Source organism: Lissotriton helveticus, chromosome 5_1, assembly GCF_964261635.1.
Source record: "Lissotriton helveticus chromosome 5_1, aLisHel1.1, whole genome shotgun sequence".
Lineage (NCBI taxonomy): Eukaryota > Metazoa > Chordata > Amphibia > Caudata > Salamandridae > Lissotriton > Lissotriton helveticus.
Genome location: NC_136065.1, coordinates 2039351702 through 2039373640, shown reverse-complemented (window position 1 = coordinate 2039373640; position 21939 = coordinate 2039351702). Strand labels below are relative to the sequence as shown.

Genomic DNA, 21939 nt, shown 5'->3' with positions numbered 1-21939 from the left:
GATGTAAAACTGACTTGTGTTCTAGGCGCAAATGGCGATCTGGAAATCTAGATTTTCCTACATACGCTATTCTAGTGGGATTCTCGTCGTCTACCTCTTCGGTAGAGTCATTTTCTTTCTCGCTCACTTGTGCTGCTTTACGTTGTTCGTGTAACTTTAGTATTTCCTTACGAATTTTCTTGTACATACTCTCTATACTACTGATAGTCTTGTGCTTACCCTCGGCTATATTATCACTCCACCTTGTCAGGATTCTCATTTCGGCCGGATCTTTAGTCGGGGAATCTTGTTCTCTTATTAGACAATTAATCAGAAACTTTAATAACATGAGCTGGATCTCAGCTTTCCTTTGAGACATGGCTTCGCCAATACTTTCTGGATCATCCCCTGTACGGATGAAACGATATATTCTGTCTAGATCTCCTTTCATATCTGGTAGGGTGTCCAAATACCCGGTCACCCGTCTTACACGGATGGAATATATTACTGTACTATCATCACCTGCAACTGGATCATAGCGGCATTCAGTAAGAGCTCGTCGGATATCTGCAACGGACTTATATTTGGGCGTACGCTGTAACGCACATTCATGTAACTCGGCCAACGTTCTACGTTGGTGCGGTGGCGGGGTACCAGGAGGACCCCCTCCTGCGGCCCCTAAACTGGAATCATCGACTGATACTCTTCGTACCGGTGCGGTGGGAAATTGTAATGTAGGCTGGACCGGGGGTACCGTAACAGGTACTCCGGTGACTGGAGGAGCAGGATTTACATTATTTACAGGAGCTGGCGGAACAGGATTTGCATATTCTGGGACTGTGTCGTCCAAATAGGACGAAATAAAAATATCAGCTGCGGTCGGTTTGTGACGTAGCTTGGTCGGAACTAATGGTGGCGGAAAATTACTGGGTGCCTCCGGGGTCGCTTTTGGCAAGCCCTCGGCAAGAAGAGGATACATACCCTTGATGAGGGCATTCCTCTGTCTGTCTGACTGTTCTGTTTTAACTCGTTCACCTATCTCGATTAGTTCCCTTTCTTGGGCTCGTTCTAAGGATTCTCTACTTAGTTCTGACTTTCTGATTTCTTTTTCGGTTCTCTTATGAGATTCTTTGCGCCATAACTCGATGGCATCTTTCTGTGACTGTCTGGCTTTCTTTTTCCATAATGCTTCTTCTACTCTCATGATGCACTCGGCATCCCACGTACCTGATACGGGCCATCTATACTTTTCCTCTAACTCTTTGGTATACTCTACCCATAAATCTAGATATAATATGGCACTTATGCCATGCTTCTGATACATAAAATGACCTGGACTGTCCCTAGGCGGGACAGGAACTGCTGCTTCTAGCAGACCTTTTCTGGTTTTTAACTGACGTAATTTCGAGAATAAAGGCATGACGGAACTGTAATCTAGACACAATACAATACACAATGAACACGATAATTACTCCACTCTCATACCACGACATTACAATACATGAAAAACATTTAAAATAACAGTTCGAACAGAATACTACCTGGAATACTGAAAACAGAATACATGAATTTTCTCGAGAACAGGACTGACTAGAACAGAAACTAGATGCACTGCTGAAACAGTACGAAACTTACCGGTCTCATAAAGAGACACGTCAGGACCCGCATCCACCGAAGTGGACACTTCGTTTTGGGTCTGTGTACCTCCAAAACCCACGGACCAGAGTCAATTAGATTGACCCTGTCTAGATACTACCCCAGCAACGGTACTCACCGGGCAGCAAGAACGGAAGGCCTCGGACTGGACTGGACTGCTTCGACGCCGGACGGACGAACTTCGGACTTCTGTTACGGGTGGGCCTCCGGATACCTCGGACCTTGGACTCTCGGCTTGGGCTCTGGTCGGGACTCGCCGCGTTCCTCCACCGCCTCGTCTGGATGCTGGACCGCCACCTCCGTCTCCTCCGTGGGCCTGAGGGATACTTGAAGCAGAAATATCTGCACGTGCACGGTATGGTTCCGTCACGGCTGCAGAGGGTCAGGGGGCCGGCGTGGCTTCACCGGCGCGTGGGGAAAGGGCAAGTCCCTGTTCGGGCGCCATTATGTGGTATATAAATAAATAATACCGGATCTAGGTTTGTCTGGACATAGCAATAACAGATAGCTCAATAAATAAGAGTCAAGATTCGAGGTAGTAGGAGTTTGCAGGTTTAATACAGCATAAAGGACAGGAACAGGACAACCTGCACGGACAAGGTCTGGGATGAGCGCGCTCCAGGATAGGACAGGAAGGAAGGAAGGATAACTTTAATAACAAATGCATAACATATATATACTAAAACAGTTACATTACAGTGAATTACAGTAGGCGGAGCAGTGGGTGTGGTCAATAGCAGTCGCGAAAGATAAGGGTGAAAAATGGGTGTAACAGGGGCGTATACATAGACATGTGATGTAAACGTAACAGAATATGTCATAAATGGGGCGGAAACATGGAGGGGGCTACCTAAGGAGCCGAGACCTCTAACCTAATGGTGCGCGCAAACTGACAATGACGTGTTACTAGGAGAAGCTGGGGGCTATGAACTCTGTGCTAGGAGCAGAGACTGAAGTCTGGAGAGTCAGGGCGACATGTGCCTAAACAATATCTAGTATCTGATGTTTAGAGAACATGTTGATAGAATCCAAAAGTTATCGGGGTAAAGGCTAACAGACTCTAAGACTGGTGCATGCATTATTCTACATGTAGTGCGTGATGAAGAATATTAAATGACCATTAAATGCAGTATTTCTCTTACATGGAGACGTAAAGGCTAGACGATGACGGAAACTATTGATGCGATTCAGTAGCTTAGGAATGCAGAGAAGGAGGGCTGGACTGATAACTAGAATCATAACATACTCTTGGCAGACTCAGAGGCAGAGCCAGGCTGAGCCGGGCACTGCGAGGCAGGAAGTAAGTGAAGGGTCGAGGAACACAGGTGGGGGCTGTATCGCTCCTCAGCGAGGGCTCAGGAGACAGGAGCTGAATCTGGTGTCCGGGCCCTTTTGAGGCCTAGAAACGGGGACTTTACAATGAAATAACGTGCACCCTGAGAAACGTGGCAACGCAACTTTACATAGGCCTGATACTCGTAGCTTTCACGAGAACTGGAAACTGGCATACTAGTGATGGACACAACTGTAATTGCGTCTTTAATCAAACATGGGGGATACATATGCATATTTAATCATGCACACATAACATAAGATGGAGGACACGTAGGGACACAGAACATGGCAAAATTTACTTTTCCACAGTTGTAATACTTTATTCGAAAAATATCTCATAAAAGTACAAGCATACAAAAATATATAAAACAGTATATCAAGTATTACAATTTCATTTCATTTAATATTTTCATTGCTAAAAACAATTTAGGGATAAGGGCGGAGATTATTAAAAGATCCTTTCTTAAGGTGGGTCTGGACAGGTATTGGGTAGCAGCTTGGACCTGATAAACCAGGCGCTTGCCAGATATTTAGCGACCCCACAAACAATATACATAGAAGAGGTGTTGGTCAAGATAATACGCAAAGCTGATCTGTGGTCCCTAACTCCTAACTCCCTACATACAGGTTTCAACCATTTTGCTCTGGCCTGCTTATAGGCGATACATGCAAACAAAAAGTGGCCAAGGGATTCTTCCGGGCATGAACAACCTGGGCATTTTAAGTCGAGCTTCCTCCTGACCTTCCACCCTTCCTTGAATTTATTGAGGGGGAGGATACTGTATCTTAATTTCAAGAACAGGGTTCTGTCCCGTGGAGTCTGAACGAAGTCCAAGAATGGCTCTAATTTTCTGAAGGGCTTGTGTTCAAGGAAGTTATTCGTCAGGGGTCCCCAGTTTGGGCTCTTTAGTACCTTGGCCTCTATCCAATCCCAGTATAGTTTTTTAACGGTTTGTTTAGATGGGGGGATTGCGAGGCCCAGAACTCACCCAAACCTATAGACTCCACCAACTTCCTTATATTATTAAGCCATTTTATTTTGTTGGATACATTCAGACTAATTAGCTCATCCAGTACTAGAACATAGTTTGCCAATTCAGGGGTCCTTCTGAGACGCACCCAAAATAATAAGGGGCAAATTTGGACTAAGTCAGAGATTGATCTTTTACCCATGTCGAAGAATAGTGGTTTCAAAGGAGTCGAGGGGGGAAGCGAGACTATACCTCTCATAAATTTATTCTCTGCAACTACCAATGCCTTGGTGTTCTCCGCGCCCCATAGTTCAGACTCATAGACTGCTGAGGCTAGAGCTTTCCCCTCATAAGCTGCCAGGGCGGGGGCTATTGGTCTACTGATAGAGAGGCGCTGGTTCTTTAAAATCGCTCCAGAGACCCTTTTAAGATTTAAAACCATTTTAGATAAATGGGAGTCCCATCTCATATTATTGCAGAGCCTGACCCCGAGGTAGTCGAATTCGTTCACCACCTCTAGAGGGGTTCCGTCCAGAGAAAGATTAGCCCTCCTGAGCTTTCTATTAGCGGATAATACCATCAGCTTCGTTTTTGTGGTGTTAACCGTTAGCCCACGATCTTTACAGAAGACACTGAAGCGGTCGAGCAATTTTTGCAAACCCATAGGGGTTTTGGACATCAGGAGGGTATCGTCTGCAAAGAGGAGTGTAGCTGTTTTCTCGCCGGCAAGGACGGGGGCATCCGCAGGGTCCTCCCTCAAATGGTCCACCACCCCATTTATAAAGAGCGAGAACAGTGTCGGAGCCATCACACATCCCTGCCTCACCCCTTTATTGACTGGTACCCTCCCTGTCAATTGGCCCTGGCTCCCCCAGCGAATCCTTGCATAATTATCTTCGTGAAGTTTGATAATAAACTGCAACAGATAACCTGGGAATCCCATGTCAAGTAAAACCACCCAAAGTTTGGCACGTGGAATAACATCAAATGCTGTTTTCAACTCTATGAAAGCCAGGTACAAACTACCCTTGGTAATTGACACTGACTTCCAATAGACTGCACAGAACCGAAAGACCTGGTCCATTGCACCGACATTACGCCTGAACCCCGCCTGAAAGTGGGATAAAATATTATCATTTATAAGCCATGACTCTGTTCGGTTTATGATGACCCTACCAACTACCTTTTGGATGGTATCTATTAAGCTTATTGGTCTGTAGTTGGCAGGGTCCTCTCTATCACCTTTCTTATGTATGGTGATAACCTCCGCGCCCTTCCAGGATTCGAGGACAGGATGACCGTGCTGGATTAAGTTCATTAAGCATGCTATGAAGTCTGCCCATAGTTTGGGATCATGCAGTAACAGGTCCCCCGGCAAGCCATCTGGGCCAGCTGCCTTCCCTGGTAATAATTTTGAAATGGCACCCTGAACTTCTCGCTGGGAAAACGGCTCTTCCTTGGTACCTGACTTCATGCAGGGCTTGCTTTGGTGTTCAATAGTTGGAGATGTTGTTTGACCTTTAGCACTATCCTCACAGTATAAATTTAAAAAGTGGGAGTACCATTGTTGTTCAGTAATATGATTTGAAATTGGCTCTACCCCCCTTCTATCAAGAGCGTTAATCAATTTCCAGAAGATAATAGAGTTTTTTAAAAAGCTGCGGCCTTAAGCTGCTGCCAGTGCTCCTCCTCCCAATCTTTTTTAGCTGATATTATACTTCTGCGGTACTCCTGTCTGGCTAATCGGACTGCTATGGGATCCTTACTTTTTATAGCTAGGGAGATAGCTTTCCTTTTTTTCCTACAATTTGCCGTGTACCAGGGGTTGCTCTTAAGAGATACTTGATTTGACGTAGGAATCCCCTGAACCTCTTGCAAAAAAATTCACCTAGTTTGTCTGTTCGATTTTTATAGGAGACTAACAGGTTAGGTCCAAGAGGGTGAGGTGTTACTAGAGACACGGCTGCAAGACTACGGGTTTCAGCTAAAACTAGCTCTTTAATGCTATTAAGTTTCTCCTCTTCGCACTTGACCACATTCCATTTTAATTTCCGATTACAATTAGTTGGGAAAACCTCTTTAGTAATCAACTCTGGATTTCCACTTGTGCCGATCCCATTTGCCCAGTGGATTTCCATACATAATGGATTATGATCACTATCTGATGAGTGCCTAACCTCCATATCAACTAGGCCTGACCATGATTGTGTGTCCAGAAGGATATAATCAATTCGAGATTGGCAACCTAACCTATTATAGGTCATTGCCCCATCGAGATCTGAAGCAGTCCGTCCATTAAGAGCCCGTAAGTTATGTTCTAAAGTCAGAGCATTCAGCTGAATTGCTCTGGCTGTCCATTTCTTAATTGGTGCAAGCACTAGGGGGGTATAGTCTGTCTCCAATCCTCTGTGTTAAAACCCAATACCTCCCCATCATCCAGGGGTTCAAAGGTACAGTTAAAGTCTCCCCCTACTAAAATTTTAGATCTAGGTGGAAGATCTGATAACCTCCTATCTAGCAACTCTATTGTTGGCAAAACTAGACCACCCTGAAGGCCTCTAGCATAAACACAAAACAGTTCAAGAGTAATACCCCCCAGGCTGACTCTTTAGGGAGATATGCAGAATATCATTAGAATCAATTTTATGGGTGGTAACAACACAGTTCAAGTTCACCTTTACCCAAATAAGCAGGCCACCGGATGGGCGACCTTTCCCCACCGTGACTGCAGGAATAAAAAAGGTTGAGTACCCATTTTTGTATTGTGGGGACAGGCACCAGGTTTCTTGGAACATACATATGTGGAAGGTGTTAATAAAATCATTCCAATCGGGGTTATCAAGGTTTTTATTTAATCCCGCTATGTTCCATGACAGGATATTAATGGAAATAGAGGCTATGGATGGTTCATTGATTTTAGCTAGAGTACTGGGTTCCATTTCTCCTAAACCAAGACTAGTTGTACCCAGGTTAGCTATACCATCCATGGCAAATTTAGATCCTTCCCCAGGGGTGACTAACACCTCCCTCTTTCCAGTTCGTCCCGAAGGCTGGGATGGTAGTCAATCAACTCCCTCCAGTCCACTGAAACGATTATAACAGGGGATTGGATAATTGAGCTGAGGACCATGCCATTCCCCATTAAACTGGTTACCACCAATAGTGGGCCTCCCTGCTCCTCTTCGTACTGTATTCCAACCTCTGTCATCACCCCCGCCCCATTTAAAAGTGTTCTGGTCCCTTTGGAGCTCGTGCCTCATCCCTCCTCTTCCATAGTTGGATCCCCTCAGCCAACTCCATCTATTGTCGTAATGTTCTGGGGACATATAGAAATATGCCAGAGGTTTAACTGTGATTGCGGAGTTGTTGTTGCATGTGGACCCAGAGCAAATATGCTCCACCAATCGCGGGTCTTCAAATGTAACAACAACACAGTCTCCCTGTAAGCGTTTCTTTTTCTCTCCTACCCATGGAGCTCTCTCAACCATAAGCATTTTGTTATTAAAATTAGGGGGAGAAGGAAATTTCTATCTAACCAGTGGCATACTTTGTTTTTGAGAGCCCAAAAAGGTTCAGGAGTGGCTGGTACTAGCTCCGGGACGCATGTTAAAACTATCACGTAGGGACAGGCGTCAGGTGGTAAACTGATGTTCCGTCGTAACTTAGGTTTCTCAAAGTGAGATGGAGGGGGATTAGGGGCTAAAGTGGTAGAGCCAGCTAATTCCAGGGGTTTCATTGGTGCGTTGGTGGCTGGCTGGTTGCAACAAACTTTATTGCCCTTGTGGGTGGGGGTTTTAAGAGGACGGGGCTTAGGGGTAGAGTTGTCCCCTACGGATTGAATCTTAGCCAAGGGCGGAAGATTACAAGTAGAAGCCGGTACTTTGGGGCCCTTTTGGACATGGTTTTCCCCAGGGGTTTTAGTTCCTGGACGAGGGCCTGAAGCTGATGTTCTATACCCTGAAGTCTAATCTCCAGGGGCGAAAGTAGAGACCTAATAAGGTCGGATAGAGAACTTAAGAGTGGAGCGTTCAGGTCCTCCAAGTCTTCTGTAGAATCTTCAAAGCTACTATTATCAAGGATGCGGACCAGACTATTGTTTGAAACTGTATCATCTGGGATGCCCATTGGTAAAGGGTGGGATACGTACTGGGCCCTTTCTCTCCCTGTGATGGATCCCGAGGAAGCCCTCCCCTCCTCGGTGCTGCTGGCACCAGCCACATCTCTGGAAGAACCCAATATATCTTGGTTGGCTATATGTTCTCCATTAACCTGGGGGGGGTGTATTTAGATTTTGAAATTGCACCTTCCACTATGCCCCTTTCAGTGTGGATGTTCTCACTGTGGATAATGGCTGGTACGGATATTAAGTTGTTGACAAAAGAGGTCGATGTTGGAGGTGTTAAGGAGGGCATAGGAGATGGGTCCAAAAGAGTTGAATGGGACCCAATAGTAGTGTGAATCACAGCATCAACCTCAGTGGGGAGTGGAACGGAATCGCTCAAGGTTTTAGTTGGGGTACTTGCAGAGGCTATATTACCTAATGACGACCTTTTAGCATGCGCCAGATCTTGTGAAACCCTTCTTTCCATGAGGACTATTCCCTGATCAATTAGGTAGTTAGTACGGAGGATAAAATTGTCCAGTGTGCCTGTTAATTTTTTGGTTTTATTTTTTCCACCTGCCGCAGCCTGGCTACGGGTTTCGCGGGAAGACATGGCCTTTAAAAGAAAGGCGGCAGGCAATAAGAAACACAGTCAGGCTGCTAACCAGATAGGAGCGAGTAAACAAGAAACTCGGCGTTGCTAGCGCCACAATGAGTACCGACTAACACAGCAAGTATAAAACAAGCTATAAAAGGTCCAAAACAAAATTATAGCGAAATACTTGCTATTGGGCGAACTTTGAATAACGAGTCCATCAAGGGACCTGGCCCAGTCCAGTCTCTGCAGTCCTCGGAGGGCCTCAGAGGGCCCGCCCTTGTCCCGGGCTTCTCCCGGGACGCTCCCGCGCAGCGGTAGTTAGTGCTGATGATAAGGGACCGTGGTACGCTGGGGGCGGGGCAAGCAGGGAGAGCGGGCCAGGTGTTAACAATTGGCCAGGCAGGGACTCCTGGGATATAGAGTCCCTGCAGTTTCACTCGCAGCCCTGTTCAGAAGCCCCAAGCCTCCCCAGCCGCCACACAAAGATAGCAAGTCCCCCGCTGGCTCCCTCGACGATGCGGGACCCGCGAAGCGGGTCCGGCGGGGAGTAGAGTGGTGACGAACAGCCCAGCACAGCACAGAGGTCCAAAGGAAAAAGTACACACTGAATCATAACTCATAGTAACATCCTGACAGCATTCTAAGGGAGGAAAGAAAGTCTCATAATAATCGTACAGTCTAGTAAGGAAAATGAGCAGTAGCCCCCAAACATTCAAAAATTAAAGCAGGTGGAGAAAAACTTTGCAAAAGACTGAAGAAAGACTATCAAAATCATAGATCATTTTTGTTAAAGGAAGGGGATTATCTATGCTATGATATGTAAGCATATCTATAATATGCTATCTATAGAAACCCCCAAAAACTTTTTGATGTTAAAAAGGCTAGAAAAACAGCTTGAAATATTAAAAAAGAGAAACTCACAAGCAACCCTAACCCATTTTCTGGCACAAGGACCCTGTAAGTATTCTACTCAACTAGAACTGACAGATAAGGAGATCACGGTTATATAGTTGATTTGAGGTCCATGAATGTGCTTCAAAGCTATAGTTAATTGAATAGCAAATCAGACTTTTGATGGCTTTTATTAATACGTTTATTATATAATTTTTTCTTTCAAATCACAATAAGGCCATCATGTGTTTCCCCACCGTATTCAGTCATGTAAGTCACTGAATCAGGGCCAAAGACTTATTAAGTATTGAAGTTCTGATGCGCAAAGTAATTCAGTCTCATAATCAAAGCTAGTACCCCTCTTGGTTTTATAATGAAAAAGAAAATGTGGGTTATGTAGTTTCAGCAAAAAATGTCATGATAACTGTTTTTTTTTTAAAGGACAAATTAGATAAACTTCACAATAAAAGCCATTAAACTTCTGATTGGATTGTCAATGAACTCTAGCTTTGAAACACATTGTTAGACCTTGAAACAACTTGTCTTTTAGCAGGGGTGTGGAATTTTTTAAAATATCTACTTATCCAAGGGGCAGGTTGCTTCATAAATACTTTTCCTGTAACAAAATCCACTTGTCCCTTTGGTGCCATGTAGTGCGGCAACACATTATGGCAGCAATCTCATTATATAAGAGAGCTTATATAATCTCTCTGACTATGCCAGGGCTCATATCATAGTAGTGTTTGAATACTAGCAATCCCTTTATATTGTCACGTTTCGGCAGATCTACATACTGGGACTGAAGGTAGTGGTAAGCAATAGTTCCAGGGTTGGAATGCCTTTTGAGTCTGTGCAAACCTACTAACTTACATGTTTAAAGGGTTGTCAACAACTCTTCTCTACTCTTTTCTAGTACTGAGAAATGTTGGAAATTTTCTCCTGATAATGGCAGGCGTAAACCTTCTTCCAGGTTTTCTCATGAGCAAATCTACACATGCATATTTGCTAATGCTAAAATGTAGTTCACAAATATTTTCTAGGAGCACAATTTCTTGCTCTACTTCTGTAAATTCTTGTGAATGTACATATAGCTGCACTTAATGCAAGGACATATACCACGGGTGCACTTTTGAGCCTTTCTTTAATAATTGGACCCCTAATTTGGTCTGGCGTTAACCATGACCTTTTGGGTTTATTAAAATTCTCTCTCTTATCTGCTGGTTTCACTGTGAGTGACAGCATTCTGCTCTTTGACAAGGAGCATATCAGCACTCAAACTAGTTTTGTTCAGTGGCTATAACTAATGTGGCAGTGTGCTTTTTGAGACCAAAACAATTTTTGCTTTTGCCAATATTTGTTATAATGGTGAGGGCCCGGCAGCTCTCACATCAATAAGGTTTTACAAAAACCATGCCAAAACAAGTCACACATTGCCAAAACTAACAAGCATTTACAATGCAACGGTCTCGCCTTTGCCAAAGTTAGAGCTATTGGCATTGTAAATGACAAACTTTTTATTTATGTGTTGGTTTTAAAAACAGATAAATAAATGGAAATGTCATTTACAATGCCAATAGCTTAATCTCTCTCGTTGGAGCGCTTTACATGAGCACCGTATTTACATTACACATTCGGGCACGAGGAGATTAATTGATTTGCCCAAAATCACAGGATGTGGACGCGACCTTGAGGCTCGAAACCTGGTTTCCAGCACCAGCGTCAGGCGTTTATGCCGACGGACCACATCCTCTCAGATTCTTGCTGTTAACGCCGGGCAGTTGCACGCTGAAAGTCAGCAGCCTCGCCTCTGCTTTTAATGTGCAAATCTGAACACACGTGGTGTTGCCTGCACAGTTAATAACTGTAACATATTCCTGATTTCAATATGTAAACAGGTTAAATAATCACGAAAAAGAGACCGTGCCTATACATCAGAACATAAAATACGTCCGCCGTAAGCTACCGGTAACCTAACACTACATTATACAAGCATTGGAAATGCAATAGGTCTCGCATTAGAAAAGTTGGAGCTATTGGTCTTGTAAATCTAATAATTTTTTAAGTTATGTTTATGTTTTTATAATAGCAGATGTATTAATTTTGTTATTGTAAATGCCAATATTTATAGAATTTGCAAATGTGACACCAATAGCATTATTTAACATTTTTTTGTGTCATTTGTAATAAAGCTTTAAACATTGAGAGAACATATTAGAACAAGTGATGCTGTGGTGGTGCTGAGTGGTGCTGTGGTGGTGCTGAGTGGTGCTGTGGTGGTGCTGAGTGGTGCTGTGGTGGTGCTGAGTGATGCTGTGGTTGCGCTGAGTGATGCTGTGGTTGCGCTGAGTGATGCTGTGGTTGCGCTGAGTGATGCTGTGGTTGCGCTGAGTGATGCTGTGGTTGCGCTGAGTGATGCTGTGGTTGTGCTGAGTGATGCTGTGGTTGCGCTGAGTGATGCTGTGGATGCGCCGAGTGATGCTGTGGATGCGCTGAGTGATGCTGTGGATGCGCTGAGTGATGCTGTGGTTGCGCTGAGTGATGCTGTGGTTGCGCTGAGTGATGCTGTGGTTGCGCTGAGTGATGCTGTGGTTGTGCTGAGTGATGCTGTGGTTGTGCTGAGTGATGCTGTGGTGGTGCTGAGTGATGCTGTGGTGGTGCGGAATGATGCTGTGGTGGTGCGGAATGATGCTGTGGTGGTGCGGAATGATGCTGTGGTGGTGCAGAGTGGTGCTGTGGTGGTGCTGAGTGATAATGTGGTGGTGCTGAGTGATAATGTGGTGGTGCTGAGTGATAATGTGGTGGTGCTGAGTGGTGCTGCTGAGTGTTGTGGTGGTGCTGAGTGGTGCCGTGGTGGTGCTGTGGTGGTGCTGCTGTGGTGGTGCTGAATGATAATGGGGCGGTGCCGAGTGATAATGTGGTGGTGCTGTGGTGGTGCTGAGTGGTGCTGTGGTTGTGCTGAATGATAATGTGGTGGTGCCCAGTGATAATGTGGTGGTGCTGAGTGGTGCTGTGGTGGTGCTGATTGATAATGTGGTGGTGCTGAGTGATAATGTGGTGGTGCTGAGTGGTGCTGCTGAGTGTTGTGGTGGTGCTGAGTGGTGCTGTGGTGGTGCTTGGTGGTGCTGGGTGGTGCTGAGTGGTGCTGTGGTGGTGCTGAATGATAATGTGGCGGTGCAGAGTGATAATGTGGTGGTGCTGAGTGGTGCTGAGTGATAACGTGGTGGTGCTGAGTGATAATGTGGTGGTGCATGGTGGTGCGTGGTGGTGCTGGGTGGTGCTGTGGTGGTGCTGGGTGGTGCTGTGGTGGTGCTGGGTGGTGCTGTGGTGGTGCTGAATGATAATGGGGCGGTGCTGAGTGATAATGTGGTGGTGCTTAGTGGTGCTGTGGTGGTGCAGAGTGGTGCTGTGGTGGTGCAGAGTGGTGCTGTGGTGGTGCAGAGTGATAATGTGATGGTGCCGAGTGATAATGTGATGGTGCCGAGTGATACTGGGGTAGCGCTGAGTGATAATGTGGTGATGCAGAGGGCAGAAAGGCACAAAAAACGAGTCTTAACAGAGGGCAGAAGGTCAGATAAACAAGGGAAAAACGAGTCTAACAGAGGGCAGAAAGGCACAAAAACCGAGCCTAACAGAGGGCACAAAGGCACAAAAAAGGAGTCTAACAGAGGGCAGAAAGGCACAAAAACGAGTCTAACAGAGGGCAGAATGGCAGAAAAACCAGGGAAAAAACAGACTTGAATGTAAAAAATAAAAGTACACTGGGAGGGGGGAGGCACACTTAAAGCCCTGGTACTAATGAAACTGTCTCCCCACCTGTCATTCGGTTGTTATATAGTTTTATAGTATGTTACTAAATCTCAAAACAAGTTATTTGCAGCTGCGCTTAATCTGGCCACAAACGGAGAAAAACAATGCATTAAGTTCGGGAATCAAAATCAGTTCTATAGGGAAACGGCCACCACAAGCTATCCACTAACACTGAATTGCTAAAGGCAAAACTGGCATTCCAAAATAAGTTATACTCCACATACTAGAACAAGCGAACGTAACTTCTGTTTACGCAAGCAAATTAGCATTTTTTTTAAAAAAAAACAATGCAGTTTCGGAGTTAAAAATACTTGCACCTAGGCCGATTTTGTGCACAACAGACAAACACGGAATACTAATACTTGGTGAGAACCTTTGGATTCTGCCTGCACTGAGATACAAACTGGGAGGCCAGGTAAATGGCAGAACGTCACATCAGCGGAGGATCTGGGTTAATAAGGCAGCAGGTTGGCTTTTCCCATCAAAACTTCCAAAGCGTCCTTGTTCGCTCAAGTGTGAAGGTCTTTTTTAAAAAACGAGTGAAGGCTGAGGAACGCTGGAACTCAACATCGGTAAATCGCACCAAGAAAATACAGTCAAAAGAAATAAATGTGCGATTGCTGTCGTTTTTCGAAAGAAGCGGGACAAACAAGCCATGCCTGTGTGACAGTCGGAAAAGGATCGGCATGGTCGCACATTAGCACAATAAACTGCGTCCTGGTGGTAGTAAATCCATGACCTGCTCTGCTTTTCAAGGGTAGACGAACTGGCAAACGGGGTAAAGGGGAGGCTCAGAAGCAAGATCGTGTGTCAGGCGCACAGAGGGGATTTACCGGCAAGGCTTTTGACGCATGCTATATGAAGCAGTATGAATGGCACAGGGATCTTTTGCCAAACTGTACAAGAAGGGGTTGCAATCAGTGCATGGACCGTGCTTTGCCAGTAAAGCTTTGCCCAGTCCGTGGAGGTGCTAAATAGCAGCGCTCCAGCACACAACCACACTCTCCAGCAGTGTCTGCGGTCCAAATCTAATTTAATGGCTGGTCGCATTGTGCAGGCTGCCTGCAGCTGCAGACCCCCGCTGGCTACCAAACTGCTGCTTGCTGCATGGGCAGCTGGCTGGGTCCACCTATGCTGCTGGTGATTGGGCCAATGAAAACATGAGTGAAGACTCCCTCGAAACTGCCTTGGTGTCAGTGAAATGTCCGCGGTGTCGGGTAAAACTTTGTAGCCAGCCCCCAAGCCTGCTGCAAGTACTGCACGCTGCCAGCTAAGCTTTGCGAAGTTTGTAGGTGCTAAATAGCAGAGATCCGGCAGACAGCTGAGGCGCTATCAATGTGTGACAATGCATTTCAGTGTGGTGATGTGGACTACCACACTGAACTGCATTCATTTAACCCATTGATGATACTAGGAGACAGTGCTTAATTTGTAAAATATGAAGTGCAGGTGCTCAAATGTTTGTCGGGCCACACCTACTTTTTTCCAGCTCCACCCACTTCCTCCACTGGCTCCACACACTTTCTCTAGTAGCTCCACCCACATCCTCAACTGGCACCGCTAAAAGTCAGATGTAATACCCCGATCTGAATTTCAGCAAGGGAGCCTTCCTCATGGTAAGGTTTTGATCACACTAGAGGAATATTTTTCTACGGAGCAAAATAGAGTACATTTTCACCATAACCTTGGCCTACAAATTAGAATCATCGCTCAAAGGTTTTGAATAATCACAGACCTGTAACGCCCTGTTTGGGAGCATAATGTAGCGGATGCTATAATAAATGGTGTGGATTCAGCTCAAAACGTATGATTTAGACAATCTCGATGCACAAATGGGTTCAATGTCTAATATTTATAGGTTTCTAATCTCTTGTCTTCATTGCTTGATTTTACTAACTAGAAAGTGTCATTCATAGTTGTTGAGATGTCACTCATAATGACACTGCATTGACTAAAATTATGAAAATGGCACTTATAGCAATCTGAAACCTTGGCAGCTATGCGGCGGGTATCAGTGTCACTGGGTGAAGGGTGCACTGCACTGCAACAAGAGCAGAAGGACTTCACTACCTGGCAAATGAAACTCTTCACTGTTAGCCCTGCTGCCAAGAGAAGAACACTTCCTTCCAGACCTGGCTGTTCCTCATTTACTCATCCAGCCTCAGCCTGCGAGGGAACCAAGCTGCTTCCTGCACCAGAGACTGTATCCTGCTACCAATGTCTATACCTGCTGTTAAAGGCCCACTACCTGGGTTAAAGGCCCAACTCAAAGGCCTATAAGGGATAGAGGGCAACCCTTTATTAAGTGGTATTGATAATACACAGAAGGTTAATAAAGCGGTTAGTATTTTGCCCAATGGTAATATGATATTCTAAACTGGAGCTAAAGGTGTTCCAAGGCAGTGCATGCAGGGACCTCAATCAGTCGGTCTATGGTATGGGCCCCAGGCATGCTTAGGTAAATGCAGAGAACTAATTATTCGTCTGTGGCCGGCCAGTGGCTGTCGTTTGATGCCAAACTACACTCACCTGCTAAAGCCTCCAAGACCATGCCATTCTACAGAAACCTAAAGAAATGCCTCCAAGTAGCTCCATGCAAATGAGGAAAACCTTTTTTCTCAGTGCACCCTCTCTACGCAACCGCATAGAGACATCAGCGCAGGGCAAAGAAGCAGGCAGGGGCCACACTGTGTGCCTCATATGAGTTGGTGCACTGACTGTGGCCACCCCTTGAAAGGGGAGAAAAGGAGGTACCGTGAATGCCCAGACATACCCTCTCCAGGCAGGTGCAGTAACAACAGGCCATGTTGCCATTGCATTGTGAAAAGTGGAACAGCTACTTTAGTTAGCTGGTCAATTTATTTCACTAATGTGCGGTCTCCATAGCAGTTTCAGTCAAGTGAGGTAGGGTATCTATGTACTGAGGTGGAGGGTCTCTCAGTCCAGTGAGAGGAAAGTTTCAGCCCATTCATTTGAGGGTCTCTCAGGCTAAAAGAAAGTAGTCTAAGAGACCAGTTAAAGTTAACAAGAGTGCAGCTGAGTGAAGAGGTCTTCGACCATTATTAAGGCAGGCATTTAAGGCTAGTGGTATGCTAGTATCAGTCAAGTGAGTGAGGTGGATGTTTCATAGGTGACAGGTGTATCAGTCTATTTAGGAGGGTTGCTCATTGTGCCGATGAAAGAGAGAGTCTGACCAATGTGAGTGGGTATTTTGTAGTAAAATTGTGTTTTAGACCAAAGGCCTGGTGTCTTGGTTCACATAGTTTCTTGGGTGGCTCACAACATGTGACATACATACACTGTCAATACGGTGCGGAAAGGACTCGGAGGCTTCGTGTGTAATCTTGGAGTTGCGGATTATATGAAGTTAGGTGGAGGGCTCATAATATTGAGTTTGAAGTCCTGTCCGGTCGGCAAGAATGGAGAAAGCGCACCCCTTCAGCCAGCTGTGGCATTAGGACCCAGGTCTCCTTTGGGACTGGGCCCATATCCTCCCCTGCTTGCTCTCATGATTCTTTGCCCGGGAACTGAAAGTGGAAGGATACATGAGGCACTTTATTTGTCTGTGGTACTGATAGGTGACTGACTTCTAGTCCATTGAAATACTCCTGAACTCCTCAAACCTTCGCCCCTGCTGTAAGACCAAAGGCAGAGGAGCAGCTTTAAAACAAGCACGTAGTCCGGAAAATGTCATTCTGATGCTCAGTATATCTAACAGGGCCACCCCAAATCCTATATACAAATGAAAAGGTTTATGGAGCCAGTTACACACAGTTTGGCACCTTTTGTGGACTGAAAGCATAACAAATTAATCAGTCTTTGTATCTGGTACTCGGTAGCATGTCATTGGTATGGTAGAATTGGTAACCGAATGAATATTAATTGGAGGCTGACGGAGGCTCATAAGAGGAAATAGATGAGAGCAGCTTCACAGAAGACACATTAACTTAAATTCAGCGGTTATACTACTATTTAATTATGGCATGGTTTCACTACGGGAACTTAATCTTTACTCACATGGATGGTCACGTCGTACAATAACTGCAAGAACTGATGGTGAACCAAATATAGAGGGAGACATACACGGTCAGAAAAACCACATTCTGAGTTAACTCTGGTGCCCCTTGAATCGTAGTGAGTGGAGTACATAATACATTTTGCCGTTTTGTGTGCTAGGGCCCAGGGCAATTCAGAACAAATTCAGTGGGGTGTACAGTGGACTCAGTTTGTCTATTTATTTTGGAGCAGCACTGAGGGAGCAGAATACGACCGCATTTCAGTGACTGCTCTTTATTTACTGATGATCGTCCAATCTGATTGCAGTACATGAACTAGCGCCAGACGCCAGCAAATAATGTTTATGTAATGGCGCAAGAAAATTGTCATTTAAAACAGTGTCAGGAAGTTCAACAACAACCCCTTACACAGATTTGTCAGCGCAAGCTATGCCACAGGCTGGGGCGGAGTGGCGAACAGTAACAACGAAGCGTTTATGGCTACTACTGCTTACTATAAAATGAATACACTGCTACTTACAGTTATGTGTTGGACTGGGCCGGGGGCGAGCACACTGCCTAAGAGCTTGTATTAACAAACTGGCCTGGGCCTGGTGCTACTGTCTGCCGCCTGCCCTCTACGTCGTCGTGCTCGCTGCCTTGAATAACGATGACTGCGATTGTGCAGGGGCGTGGCAATCTAAAAAAAAATATGCGCACGTTGCCGCACAGCCCCTACCCCCTAACAACCAAATCCAGCCCAATTCCGGGATCTCAATGTTCCGCCCACCTGCAACAGCAACAGTGAAGGGCCGAGGCTTGTCACAATATCAATGGCTCACGCTCTCTCAGCCGCCGCAACACTCTTCCTCACCGTGACACTTGAGCAGAGTCGGACTTGGGAGCAATCAAAAACAACACTCTGCGCCGAGTTAGTGAGTTAATATATATATATATATATGAGTTATACGTATACATAATATATATGGTAATAATACTGTCTCTAGCAGACGCATAGACCCGGCCCTGATAAATAAGTGCCGATGCTAAGCACCGGCACAAATTTGGCCCGAGGGCGCCCTCTGCTCAACAGGAGCACTGGGCGGCCGTTTACTCGACTAAGCACTAACAATAAACAAGGGTGATTAAATCAGAGCTGGATTCACCTGCTGCTCGAAATGCCTGAGACACTCAGCTGCGGAGGGAGCGTCCTACGCTGGCTGGAGCTTTCAGCGGGACGGCTCTGCTGCGGCGGGCTCTCTCCTGATTTCAGGTAACAAGCATTGGCGGCCGCACAAGCATTGGCGGCCGCGAAATGAAATAAATACAAGCAGAAACAAGCGAAGGATAACGACGTGAGCATGCACCTCGGCTGTACGGGAGCAAGTCACGCTGTGCGCGTTTCCGTGTGCCGTGAGCATGCACATCGGACGTCTAGGGAGCTCGTCATCACCTTCTGCGTCGCCTGCTGTTGCCGAGCCTGAGCCGCTAACCCTGCACACCTGAGGAGGAAAGACCGGCCTCGAGAGCAGAACTCCTGAGTCAGCCCGGTGAGTAGGGGGGGGGGACGTGTAAATACTGTGTTTTTGGTGCATCAGGCTAGCGAGACAGGAGCTGGGCACTTCGAGTGTGTGGATGCGCGTGTGTGACTGTGTGTGTGTGTGTGCGCGTGAGCCCGTGAGTAGGTGGGGGGGTGTGAGGGTGTGTGTATGCAGTGTGTGTGTGCCTGCGTGTGTGTATGCAGAGTGTGTGTGTGTGCGCGCACCTGAGAACTGAGAGAGGCATGGCTGACTGAGATCGGAGATGTGCACGGCTCCGGGGGCTGGGCTGGGCGTGCGCGCCCACGCTGGGATATCGACGCTCGTGCACCTGTCTGTCGCTGCTCGTGCACCTGTGTATGTCGCTTCACAGGCAACTCAGCTGCAATAGGTCTACGAGACCTAAAAAGCTGACCACCAATTTCGGACCTAAAGTCTTTGCCAATGCTTGTTTATTTTTATGTTTCCCATAATCTTATTGAAACTGGTTACATTGATTGTCCAATATGAATATTTTTGAGAAATACCAGCTGCATCAACACATTTTACTAAATGATGCTGCAAAGAAATGGTACCTGAAATGTTACAGTAGTTTAGCTAAATGTTTTTTTCCCTACTTTCATTTTTTAGGAACATTTTAAATTGAGAGCAAATAATCCATAATCTTGCTTTCTTGCTTCTGCAAATATTTGCATTCTGGCAGCATTTTGTAGGGCCTCATTTGGCTAAACTTTGAAACTGTGTGTACCTATATTTATACTGGAACCACTGTCAGTAGTGCAGTCAGAATTTACATTTACTTAGAGTGCTCACCCTAATAATAAAGGCTTTAAAATAATGAACCATAAATACAAATTTGAACAGCATTAACATATGCACACACATATTAACTTAACTGCAGGCAGTGCCCTTCCCTGACCCTTAATGTGGTACTGCAAACTGTCAGCTAAAGAGTTTGTGCTGCAGGGGGTTGGGCCTACTTGCCCAAGGACAAAATACACATTAAAACTTGTTGCCCATGACCCCAAACAATATATCCTGGTCGTCGAGCTATAGGAATTCCACATCCCTGCTTTTAGTAATCATTGAAGATAGCTCATGGGGAGTTAAGTGCTATTTCAGTTTCTAGAGGTGTCATAGTCTTCTAAAATAGAGATGATATCTCCTTCATTGTCTATTTATGATTGTTACACAGTCTACACATGTATGCCAATCTGGTGCGGATAGTCACTTAACTCCATTCCTTGTATTCATTGAGTAAGTTCAACAGATCTGACACTGTTCATCCATTTGTACTCATGTGTATTTAGGATCCATGATTTATTTCCTCCTCCTCAAGGGTTAAGCATGATCTGCTCCACAACTTGTGAAAAAATGTGATCCTGGGTGTGGCCTAATTCAGCACAGTGTTAAACTAGAGGAGCTCCTGAAAGCATTGAATCCTACACCAGTGTTAAAAAATCAAGGACTTTCTTTACTCTTCTCCACAACATGAAGCAGGCATATTTGTTTGTTTATACCTACAATGCATACCGTCTTCACCTAACCTTCGACTCATTAGTGCCAGAGGTTATCTATATTTATATAGCAGTAAAGGGGTCCCCTAACATCACTGAGGGAATTGGAGGTTGATTCTTTCCATTACATAGACCAACTTTGTGGCCCCTAATTCTTTGGAACAAAGGCCCTCATCTGAAAAGGCTTGTTGTGAGAAAGTGAATTATTAGCTGGGATGGATGGTAGTGAAATGACATGGACTTTGAAGACCTGCCCCTACTCTCCTATTCCCACCCGCAGATGTAAGAGAAGACTGATAATGTGGCAGCCACATCAGCACAACTTGGGCTCAAAATCCACAGAGGAAAAAACCGAAGTTTCTGAAGGTTAACACGGCCAGCACAACTGTAGTTACTCTTGCAGGCGATGCACGGTAAGAGGTTGAGGCCTTCACCTAGCTGGGCAGTGTCAGCACAGACTCAAATGCTAAGGCAAGAATCGTCAAAGCAATAGCTGCCTTCATTAATTTAAAGACGATCTGGAGCTCCAAGGACCTAACGCTTGTTAGAGAGGAAACGAAAAGTGAAGAAGTTGCGCCACCGCAGGCATCAGCAGGGAACGTCACAGAGTTAAACGTGGTGAAAGAACAGTGCAGGCCTAAGTTCCGCAATGATGCAAGATAGGTGAAGGGTTCCCTGGAAAATAGAGTGCCTGATCAAAAAGGTCTTCATGAAAGGAAAACATGTGTAAGCCTGAAGGAATTTATGGTCACAGTACACAAGCACGTATTTCTCAGTGATTGAAAACGCGACTTGAAGAATAAGGGCAAGAGGTAGATGTAGTAACCACAGAGACAGTGGTAAATAAATGAAAGCCTTTATTCATGAGAGTACATCTTCATATATGTACAGCGACCTCTAGCTTCTTCAACTGACTGTCTTCACAAAATCTCTCAGTGATGTCATTCTATGGCATCACTGAGTTCTACAATGAAAGGATGAAATCTCCACACATCTCCCCCCCCCCTTACAAGGAATTACAATAAAACATCAATAACTATACATGTCAAAATTCATATCAGGAAATAGAACATCCAATGTTATAATAAATAATAACAAAATAATCACTCAATGGAATTTGGAACATCAATTTTGCATAAGTTACCAATGCTCCATTTTTTTTCCATCATCAAGAGTTACCACTGAGCTCATTACTTTTATTACTCTTTGTGGTCTGGAAAATTGACTTTCTCCTTTTCTTACAAATCCCATTTTTTTAGTAACCACCCAGTCACCAATAGTAATTTTGACATCCTTCCCCCCTTTTTTTCTGTCATAATCATTCTTATTCCTTTCTTGGAACTCCTTAACTCTTTTTGCAATTTGCCTTTGATCTACCCAGACCTGATCTTTCTTTTGCAGCCACACAGGAGATTCTTTGGTTGCCGGTTCTCTTCCTTTCAAAGCCACAAAAGGTGACACTTGTGACAGAGTGGGGAGTCACTCTGTGAGCCCACATCATTTTGTCTAATTCCTCATTCCACCTTAAACCATTACTCAAAGACAATTGA

General features: G+C 45.2%; 1 protein-coding gene across 2 annotated transcripts in view; it reads right to left on the bottom strand.

Annotated features, from left to right (window-relative positions):
- Window positions 1–18630, bottom strand: part of PBX2 (PBX homeobox 2) — a 248920-nt gene extending 230290 nt beyond the window's left edge. The window contains exon 1 of one of the 2 annotated variants that reach the window (XM_078645857.1): window positions 18501–18630. The gene's annotated coding sequence lies outside the window, so the exon portion shown is untranslated. Of the gene's footprint in view, window positions 1–17875; window positions 17932–18500 lie in introns of those variants that run through there. The other variant, XM_078645856.1, reaches the window with a different exon arrangement.
- Between the last annotated feature and the right edge of the window lie 3309 nt (window positions 18631–21939).